Below are 11817 nucleotides of genomic sequence, written 5' to 3' on the forward strand. Positions count from 1 at the left end.
AATTTATTTTGAAAAGTCAAAATCATGCAAAAGTAATCAAAAAATGACTGAAATAGAAATAAAGAAAAAATTCTATAAATAAATTTATCGTTATTACAATTTATATAGTAATATTCATAATTTTTTATTGATTATTATGAGAAAAATTATGGATTTGACCTTAGGAATCGAAACTACTACTACTATTGTTATCCACGTGCAAATTATGTGGCTGGTGTCCCTTTAATGTTTTTTTCCCCACTGTCAGTCCACGTCGAGGCTGTCCAACAGTGCTTCCATTTAGCCATAGTCTACGTTGACTAGTGTTGAAGTTATTCATAGGCAGGGCATGTTTGGAGAAGCAACATGAACGACATGGACACGAAAAATAATTTGGTCATGGAATCGAAAGATACCATCAAAGCAATGGAAATTGGGGATGATGAAGCTGTGGATGACCCAGATGTGAAACCACCGACACCAGCAGCCAGTACCAGCTTCAGTATAAGCCCTTTAAGCCCACCACCAGCCACATCAACAACTATAGCTGATTTAGGAATCAGCCCGAAGGTTCACAACGTTGCTGCTTGCGTCGAGCTTAAATGTCGATTAGACTTGGTAAGAATAGCTCTGAGAATCAAGAACTCTGAGTACAACCCTAGGAAATTCCACGGCGTAGTCATGAGGATCCAGAACCCGTTAACAACTGCCCTCGCATTCCCAAGGGGGAAGTTGATTGTCACCGGTGCCAGAGACGAGAAGTCAGCCCACCTGGCGGCCAGGAAGTATGCCAGGATCCTGCAGAAGCTCGGATTCCAAGTCCGGTTCTCGAATTTCAAGATCATGAGCATGTTCGCCACGTGCGACATGCGTTTCCCTATCCAGCTCGATCGCTTGTATTCGAACCAGTATCAGTTCTCTAGGTATGAGCCGGAGCTTTTTCCGGGTCTGATTTACAGGATGATTAAGCCCAAGGTTGTGCTGCTGATCTTCGTGACGGGGAAAATCGTCTTATCCGGTGGCCATGATAGAATGGAGCTGACGAAGGCCATCGAGAACATTTACCCACTTCTCAAATCATTTAGGAAGCAATAGTATGATTATACTCTAGGGCTTGATGAATCCTAAGTTGCTATGGTGATTAAAATATCCATATTTGCGCCTTAAAATTTTGGTGATTACCAGCTTGAGCAAAAGAAATACTTAGCTCGTAAAATATTTGGTTGGCATCTAGATTTTTTCCTTGCTTTGTCTAGCCCTGATACATGATCTTGGTATGGGCTGTATTTTGGAGACATTTTTTGGGTTAGTTTACCATAAGCGTGTTCAACGTAAATTTGTCAATTTTTTTCTTGTCAAGCAATTACTGCTATCGCTATTACGTGGCAATAATTAATTAAAACATGCTGTGAAATTATTCACAAAAAATTAAATTAACAAAATATGCAATTAATTAATGTGGTTGATAAAGGGTTGCCAAAACTAGCAAATGCAGATTCGTCTGTCTGGGTTGCCAATTTTAGCTCAAAAAATCATGTTAACACTGACCACGCTTCTGGAAAATTTTGTTTTTTTACATGCAAAATAAGTTTGCCTCGTTTTCTCATGTTTTCATTGATCACAGTTTTGTTCGGTGTTAGTTGATTCAATTATTAGTTGTTAACTGTTCCTTGCAAAATAAGATGTCTTTATATTCCAACTCACTATGGCATCTGAAAAGTTGGTATTGGCGCCTAAAATTTTTTCACATTTTTACGATTTGTCAAGCCCTGCTATTATATGAATTAAGCTTTATGACAAACAAAATTTTGGTGAATTCCCAATGTTCGGTATATTGTTGCTTGGTGACAAATATATTTTTTAAAAATTTTCGGCCTGAAATGTACTAAGAAATAGGATTTTTCTGAATTTTATGTGAAAAGTGATATTATAAAAGTATATTATAAAGAAAAGTGATTCGTCTCCTCTAAGAATCGAACCCCTTGCAGACCGGGCGCCAATTGCGCTGACCAATACATCCCAGAGACACTTTTATTTCATTGTAACACACATTATTAGCATGAAGTGCTGAGTGAAGACATTGCAGCCTCCCTTAACTACAGCGATCCCCCCACCCAGGTGTGTGTGTGGGGGGATCGCTGTGTGTATCAAGAGGTGTTTTTTCAGCTCGGGAGAAATAGGATTTTTGCCACCTGTGGGGGGGGGGGCAGAAATGTCTCCACTCTGCCCTTCACATTAATAATGCATTTTACAAGAAAGTGTGTCTCTAGTATATAGGCGTTGGCATGATTTTCTCAGAGAGAGAGAGGGGTGGGAGTTATGTTTTTTTCTGAAAAGTATCACCATAATCTCTGCTTGGGAGGGGGATTTGGGTTCGATTCTAGGGGGAAATAAATTACTTTTCTCTCTAAAAACTGGTTTCGGCACAACATTTTTTTCCTGAAATTATTTTTTCATAGCCAAGTGTGATTTGGTATCATTTGCTAGGGTTACTGGGGCTAATTTTCTGTAAGTATGGTCAGCGGCAAAATTCCCTTTGGGAAAGAGCGCAAACCATCCCAAGATGGTCTCTCTGGGCGGTCATGTCTGTCTGTCTGTTACAGGGGGGATGGTGAAAGAACTTAGTAACGTTTAAAATGCACCAGGAAGTATAATTGTGACATATCACTATTTTGGTATATTCAAAAATTTGGCACCTAAAGGCATTGACCGGAATTTTTAATCCTGCCCACTAGAATGTTTGAGCATTTAAACATGAGATCTTGTTTGATCGGATATTAGAGAACCAAATGTTTTTGGTTCCTTGAAGTTCATTACAATAGAGTCCGACCGAGATAAGAAGCAGGGTATGATCGGTCCTTCAATACTCAATTTAAATATATATATATAGATAAGTCGATCGAATGAAACTCTTTTAAGTGAGCTTGTGAAGAGGTAATCTGAGAACAGAATCAAATGATAGTTGAATTAATGTTCTGATGTGCATCTTTGTGAAACAGAAAATTGTCTAAGAAGAAAAATTATTTCAGTGTCTTTATGCTCCTGTTTCATACCGTTTCCAATGTGTTAGCAATGTTTCACATTATTTTTGGCCGTTTACAGCTTCTATGTTTATATGTCTGATGAAATACAGCCTCTATTTGTGCCAAAATGCAATCCTTTTCTGAATATTGGTTAATAGATCTATATATATATATAACCACGGATATAACTGGGGTTATTGAAATCCTAATGCGAGCTTATAAATGCAGTATATATATATATGTATATGTAATGATGTATCATCGCCATGCTATGAATGAGTGATTTTATATATGAGAATAGCAAAGGTTGTTTGTTACAACGAATCATTTTTCAATGAAAGTATTTATTGCGGTATATGCAGGGTGTAACTAAACTGATGGTGAGTACTGTGAGATGTGATAGAACTCACTAAAACAAACAATTTTCACCATATAATGTGCAGTTGGAAAGCAAGCGGCAAGTTGTTTGATGCACCCGTGTCGTGAAAATAGTAAAGAACACAGTAGTGAACACAGTGAAGATGAATAATAAAAGGCAAAGAATTGTTATTATCGAAAACTATTCAACAAATGCTCAAATGAGTGAGCACCAGCTACATGTGAACATGACCTCGTCTATAAACAGGGCAGATGTTCCAACACATTGTGGGGAATCTGCTTCATATATGGCCTGGACCCGTTTGCAGATGGGGGGGGGGGGTGTAACCTTTCTTCATGCAACATACGCCCTACCATCATATGGTCGACACCTTGGTCATGAACTATTACTCGCATGCTTTGTTTAGGCTAGGCACTCCTTGCCCAACCTATGTTATTGGGTGAGTCTTAGGGTGAGAAATGAGCTTGTCTATGCCTTTGGGTGAGAAATGAGCTTGTCTCCATGAGCTACCCATGTGAGCGTTGAAAATGATCTTTGATCGGGTACTGCCCTGTTGGGAAATTCCTTCTGGTAAAGTCTTGCCGCTTCTGTGGCATTGCAGTTTGCAGCCTCATAAATAAGGTGCATATCAGCCTTCTCTGCATTCAAATATTGCTGCATCTCTCTGCCAACAAATAACAGTTGAATGGCTTCACAAAAGTAGTCGTTTCATCCACACCTGAGAAAGCGTCCTTTCGCAGCTTGCTGCCTGATCCAACATTGTGTGGTGAAAGTTTTTTGTTTTGGCGAGTTCTATCAACCCTTGCAGCTTTGACCATCAGTTTAGTTACACCCTGTATATGTAATGATGTATCACAATGTTATGAATAAGTGATTTTGTATATGAGAATAGCAAAGGCTATGTTTGTTGCAAATAATCGTTTTATAATGAAATTATTTATAGTATATTTTGATATTATATATATATGCTACATGTTCCTGGTGTAATAAAATACTGACGATTAGGGGCCATAACCTAATTAGATGTAGAAACATCAAAGCTTCGGGTGGGTTCACGGCCTGTTTTTGGCATACAGCTGGTTGAGGGAAAAAAAATGAACTTGTCGATACTAAGATTCAATCTGAAGCATGTGCCACATCCTTTTTTAAACATTAATGTTGAATGTTGATGATTTTATTGATTGAATATCTGCTGGATATTGGCATTTTTTTACGATTCAAGTGATTATGTAAAAGGGAGGTCATAAAATAACTTTGCCGATATACAAGAACGGCCACAAAAATCAATGAATGTGAGTGAAATTTGAGATATAGGTGTTGCTCTCAAAGAATGAAGAGAAAATTAAAACGTTAGCTCATGCAGTTACGGTCACAGCACTAAATAAGTCAGACCACTAAAATAAGTCATTCTAAGTGGTAACATTATTGTAAACTGTATTTGTATATTTGTATTATAAGCAAGATCGACTGTATCAGCAAAGTTATTTTGTGACCACCCTGTATATACAGTGAAAGTCTGTTGTAACCAATACAGCTTGTAACAAGAATCTCCCCATCACTAATGTTCAAGATACTCACCTCTTGTAAAGTTCATTATTACGACAATTTTACAAACTTTGTTGAGCTTTCATAACAGACCACCTCTGTATTTGACTGACCAATCAAACGATGGCCCAGTCCATATTCCAAGGATACTGTATTTGACTGAAATAAGCTTCAACTGCACGCACACTCATTCCTGAAACCCAACATTTGATCATGATATTATCTCACCGGTGTACCGTCCTGTGATTTTTTTTTTTATACATATATACCATTTACTTTTATGATGCATACAAATATAGTATCCGTGCGCACATTCGAGATGCAGATGTAGCTGATATTTTACTGCCGTTTATACAAATTGTGACGAGACCATGGTTCGAGGATATATATATGTACTTATATTTTGCTCAAGTACTTATATTCTATATATACAAATAGCAATTGTTGGTATAGCAATATGTGCATTAATTTTAATGAGCTATCAGTGTTGAAAGATGAGCTTATGTGTCGTGTTGGAAAGAAATCGCTATCTCGAAAAAATATTTTTTAAACTCTATATGGTATATTACTCGCACAAAATGGTGATATTTACTTTTAAAAAAAGGGAAGACTTAAAAGAGTGTTTTAATTATTATTGGTACAAATGGCCTTCCATTGTATGTAATTTGAATGTTTACTTTACGTAATTTGTAATTCATCGGTGTTTCTCAGAATGAAAGATAAGGCTGGCAACAATTCAAGTACTTGATTGGGGGTAACCAAGAGATTGCAGCACTGCATGGCTTTGCACTTGTAGTTGCAGCATTGGACCAGGTCTGTCTTGATGAGTTTAACCGAATTTATACATTAAAAAGTATTGTGTATGCACTTTTATTAGATATTTTCAACAATATAGAGAAGGAAGGGGGGGGGCAGGTTGTTAGCTCCACTAATTGGAATGTCACTGCATAGAATGGGGGTTCTTAACACCAGGGGTCCATAGAGTCATTGGGGTTCTTGAAGAGATTTTAGGGTGTACGTGAGCTTAGATTAGAAAGTAATTTATTGTCATCATCATTACATACCAATTTTTTTCTGGGGGGGGGGGGTGTCCATAGCTTTCATTTCAGATCAGCCTTCATTAGATCTGATCAGGGTCATAATGTGCTTTTTCAGGGCTCCGGGGCATATTATTGTGTCTGACTTGGATTTATTTGTAGCTGAAGATGTCTGCCTCGGCTTAATAGCAGCTATTCCATTCATTCACTGCTGCAGATTTCTGCCTCCGTTTCATCTGTAGCTGGAGATATTGCCACTGCTTTATTTGCCTCTGATGGTATCTGCTTCAGCTCCATTCGTAGCTGAAAATATCTGCCTAGGCTTTATTCACAGCTGAAGATGTCTGCTTCGGTTCATGCGTGAATTCAGAGTGGACAGGCGATGAAAAAAATCACCCCTCCCGAGAGCTAAAATGGGGGGAAAATCTATGTCCCATAAAATACGGGACAATTCAATGAACCCAAACAATAAATCACCCCTCCTAACACATCACCTTAGATCTGTGCCTAGTATATATGCTCATGATTGGCCATAACCATAAACCTTGCTTTTACACCATCTTCAAACAGCAATGCAGATGGTGAATCTTGTATGGAGACAACCTGTCTCTTTGATATTGGGGTAACTTCTGTTTTTGCTGACAAAGTTACATTTACAGTAATTTTTGATGTGAATACGACCAACAATCCTTAAACTCCACACACTGCTTCATTGTAGTGATTAGTTTTTAACATTTTGTGTGGAAACTCTCCATACACTGATTGTATTAGATGAAAGATTCCGCTTCTTGGAGCACCACCTTTATGCATGAATTGAGAATCTGCCCACTTTTATAACTTGGGAGCATGTGTCACACACTACTGTTGCCTGTGTCATACTATGTGCTGCGAGTTCTTTAGCATGCAGTGCTGCCACCTATTAGTCACTCCCATCAAATATTTGAGTTGTTGTCAGCTTCGTCCATTGTCCATTCGAACAACGTGTATAGATTGTGCCTATGTGACAGGGTATCGTCATTTACAAAATGTATTATTTTGTTCTTTTTTTTTTGGTTTGAGAGTAGCTTATTACTATTTTTGGTTTATGAATTGAACTGAGTGAATATTTATTTTTTTGTTTGAAAACGAGAGAATTTCACATATATATTTTTTTTTATTTATTTTGAGAATGTTATCGCTTGTGGAAATTTATTCTTCATTATAGTTTATTGTAATGGAATGCAATTTTGAAGAAAAAAAAACCAAAGTTACATAAATAATGCAATATTCGTGTTTTTCTACTGTTTGTATGGGAATATTTTTGTTATTAAAGTTTCAGTATATATTATGTTTGTGTGAAAGAGTCTCGTTTCAATGATGTTCAGAATAATGTTGAGTGCTATAAAGCAATGTTTCTCAACCTTTTTCCACCCATGGTCTCCTTTGGATCATATTTCCTGCTCATGGCCCCTATCCTCATCCACGAGTAAGACCTTTTTTCACTTATTGAACTGAATTTAGTCAAAACTCTAAATTTATATAATGAACAAAGGTTCTATGAATAAGATAGATCCCTGGTCCAGGCACGGATCTAGAAGGTGTGGGGGGGACCATTCCTTCCAAGAGCCGAACTGTACTGGGAAAAACCAGTCTGTGTAAAACATGAAACACTCCAACGAACATCGGGAGAGACAATAAATGGCCTCTCCTTACTCATCACTAGAGCCCGGATTATATGCGTATGAGCATATGCAATTGCATATTTTAGCATTTTTTGTCGTTAAAGCATATAAATGCATATTTTCATCAATTTCAGCGGATTTCTTTGAATTTTTCTAAGTATGTCGTCTCTTTTTTTTTCTCTCTATCTCTCCCCTCATTTATATATATATATTTTTTTCGGACTTGCAAAGAACACACTGATCTCTAGAGAAGGGTATATGTCGTATCGCAACAAAGCGAAGAAGCGGAAAAGAAAATTACCATTTTAACTATTTATATTTTTTAGCTTTTGGGGGTGTCGGTCTCTCTTGTCTGCAAAGAGCAATCCATCACTTGTCAAAGGTTCAAAGTGAACGGTGACCATATGTTCCGAAACGGTCGTTTTGACTTCAGGGAGTGATTTAAGTAAATTTCATAGATGAATTCTTTTTTTTTCACTCGTTAAGAAAACGCCGACTCGACCAATACCTCATATACCAATACCTACACGAGGAGATACGTATCTATAGGAGGTATTGACTGGACCCATAGACTTAAGATATAAATAGTATTATTACTCTGTGACTGGACCCGAGAAAGACGCCCTGGCATCTCCAAAGCCTCCTAGAAGTGTTTAGGAGGCTTTGGCATCTCTGGCGAACGCGGAAAAAAAGCCGACGATTAACATATACATGTTAGGCGGCAGAGGACAATAGACGCAGGATAATTGTTCAAACTTTCATAAAGAGGCATATTTCATCTCACCATAAAGAAGCAGGGTTTCTTTCTTATTTTCGTATCTTTTGATGTTTCTCGGAAAAGGAAAAGAAAGAATATTTGTGCTATTCTAAAAATATTTTAACAGTACAAATGAAAAAAAAACAAAAAGAACTGGCGACATTTTTCTGGTGGCAGACTCTATATCACCACTCCCACCATTTCTTAACTACATAAGCCCTAGGTTGAAGCCATGAAGCCATTCACTTATTTTTAGTAGGATTTTAAATGCGAGGTAAACATATATATATATATATATTGTACATATATATATTCGTCCACTTCTATTTTTCTTTACTCCACTGGCGTAAGCAAGTCGTGTTTTCTTCTTCAGAGATTTTCTTCGATTTTTTCTCGTTAGTGACCGCACTTGGAAATGCCTAAAACGAAAGGATGCAGAAGCGATTTGTTAAGAAAATGGATTTCCGAGAATCCTAAAGATTTGACGACAGATGGACAAATAATATATTGCAGGCTATGTGAAAAAAATATTGCTTGCGAAAAGAAATTCCAAGTTGACCAGCACGTGAAAACGAGTGGACATACTGCTAGGAAAGGAAAGAGTGAACAACATTCTATGCAGGCACTGTTGACCACCGTTTCAACTTCGCAGTGTGAAGGGAAAAACGAATTTTCAATGGATTTATGCAATGCTCTGGTAGGAAGCAACATTCCTTTCTACAAACTAAACAATGTAAATTTTAGAAATTTTCTAAAAAAGTACTGTAAAAATCAGAATGTCCCAGATGAATCAACCGTTCGGAAAAATTATTTGGAGATTGTGTATGATCAAGTGGTCCAGGAAATTCGTAGTGATTTGAAAAACAACCATATTTGGATAAGTAGATGAAACCACTGATGCTTGTGGTCGGTATGTGGCGCATTTTATTTGCGGAAAAATGGATTTTAAAGGGCCATCTCGACCACATTTGCTCGCATGCAAGGCTCTTGAAAAAGTGGATCATTCTGGAATCGCCGGATTTACAAATGATTTTTGGCGCATTTTATGGCCGAAAAGTGATTCCTCCAGTGAAAACATCCTTGCTTTTATCAGTGATGCTGCCCCGTACATGGTGAAAGCTGGAAAAGCACTGAAAGTGTTTTACCCTAACCTTGTACACGTGACTTGCTTAGCTCATGGGTTGCATCGCATTGCAGAAAAAGTTACTGAATGTGTCCGTGAACAAAGTCATTTCATCCGTGAAAAAAATATTTGTGAAAGCTCCATTGCGATCAAAAGTGTACAAAGAAGCATGTCCAAACATCCCCCTGCCACCCGAGCCTATTTTGACTAGATGGGGAACGTGGGTGGAAGCAGCATTACTTTTATTTTGAAAATTTTGATAATGTGAAAAGTGTGGTTGACTCTTTCGATAATGATTCGTCTGCTATAATTGCCGCGAAAGCGGTTTTTCCCAGTGAAACGCTGAGAAGAGATTTGAGTGTAATTCAAACACATTTGTTTTGGTTGCCGAGCAGCATAATTAAATTGGAAAACCGAGATCTTTCATTAAATGAAGCCATACAGGTTGTAAGGAAAACTCAAGAAACTCAATGCAGCCAATTTTACTGCGTATTTTTCCATTTTCAATACCATATTTCGGTTTTTTAGTGCATATTTTCTCTATTTTTAATGCATATTTTCTCTATTTTTAATGCATATTTCAACGTTTTTAAGGCATATTTGCATATTTTTAGTGCATATTTTGCCCTTTTTTTAGTGCATATAATCCGGGCTCTACTCATCACATTGGGTCAGTGCATACCCCCTGGGCTAACTAACCGTGTGATATGTATAGCTACTACGTTACCGCACATCAACTTCCGTCAGGGTTAGAGTTCCATACGGCAAATTCCAACCAGTGGGAAATGAAGGTGCCATCACCAGAGGCTCATGTTAGGTTAAGAACTTGTTTCTGATGTCCTTTTTCCGGATTCGAACCCGTGGACATTGACGGCATCCTTCATAGCGGAAGACGAGCATCTTACCACTGCGCCCCTCGGATACTAACTCATATCTGCTGCTACCGGGTCCCTCGAATGCCAGTCGAGTGCTCTACCAACTAAGCTGTAGTGGCAGATAACGTGTGTGATGGATGGCTCGGTCCATATCCCACGGGATTTCTAACCGTAAAAGCTACTACCGCAAGGGCGTAGCGAGGGGGGGGGGGGAGACTTGGGGGTCTGGTCCCCCCCCCCGAAATGTGAGAAAATGACCGAAAAATGGGAAAAAGATGGCTAAATCTATTGTTCTATCACTTTGGCCCCGTCCCCCCGAACGAAATTTCTGGCTACGCCCCTGTACTACAGGAAAACATTTTCAATATAAAATGCAAAATAAAATAGCACACACACGTGTGCATCCCATACACATTCCTCAACAATTTCCAAGCATTTCAGAGATAGTAGTACAACAAAAAAAAGTGCGTACATCTGATAACCCAGTCTAAAGTACCCTGGCTAGAGTTCCGTGATCTACCTTCCTTCTCAGCGGTTCTATGCATGGCCGTCTCAACATCATGGGTCCTCGAGCAAAATGATGTTCTGGTGCCCCCCCCCCCCCATATAATTAGCTGAAAACAACTGCTTACATAGCTCAGGAGCCAATCACAGTGTAAGTTGAAATTTTCTGAATATTGCAAGTGCCTCTTCATTGTTAAAACTTCCAGTTGCTAAACCATTCAGTTCACTATCTTCATAATGCAACAGCAAACACTTACGGAATGAAAAGTTCTTTTAAAAGGCACCTTTACCTCATTTTTAGTTTCTACTGGCTTACACTGATTGGCTGCTTCCGAGTACTCCGTATATTACTCGAAAATCATAGCATGAGATCTCATGTAGACCCGCCTTCCCACCATGGCCAAAAAAATGTATATACAGCTTTAAAACATTTCTATTATACGAAGTTTTATAAAGAGAATACGCGTGTGAATCTTTAATTTTTAAATTTCTAACAAAATATTTTCTATACGAATTTATAAAATCTAAACCATACATTCTCAACCCATGGCTCGCGGGCCAAAAGTGGCCCTCGGAGTCATCTGATGTGGCCCGCGACCTCAAAACCAATGCAATCCTGCAAAAATGATCTGGAAATGAAATAAATGATCTGGAAGTAAGTAAGCCGCGCGGGTCAGTCAAGTGATCAATAAGTGTGCCACCGGCGGGCCACTCAAGTTTTGTGAAACTGCACCTCAGGTAACTTCAGAGATCTGAAAACGTGCCGCTGAAGTTACCCGTGGTGCGGTTCCACCTCGCCTGAGTGGAACGTGCGGTCCCACATTAAGAGATCACTTGAGTGACCCGTAGTACATTTGCAGATCACTTGAGTGAATCTCAGTATATTTACAGATAACCACGGCACAGTTTGAGAGTAGGTTATTTCGTACTATTT

The 11817-nt window shown here is 38.4% G+C and overlaps 1 pseudogene; it reads left to right on the forward strand.

The window, feature by feature from the left end:
- Nucleotides 1-217: 217 nt before the first annotated feature.
- LOC149063605 (TATA-box-binding protein pseudogene) lies at nucleotides 218-7286 on the forward strand (annotated as a pseudogene).
- Nucleotides 7287-11817: the final 4531 nt, after the last annotated feature.

Source organism: Pholcus phalangioides, unplaced genomic scaffold, assembly GCF_987345545.1.
Source record: "Pholcus phalangioides strain wild (caught in Gottingen) unplaced genomic scaffold, Ppha-v1.0 ptg000172l_1, whole genome shotgun sequence".
Lineage (NCBI taxonomy): Eukaryota > Metazoa > Arthropoda > Arachnida > Araneae > Pholcidae > Pholcus > Pholcus phalangioides.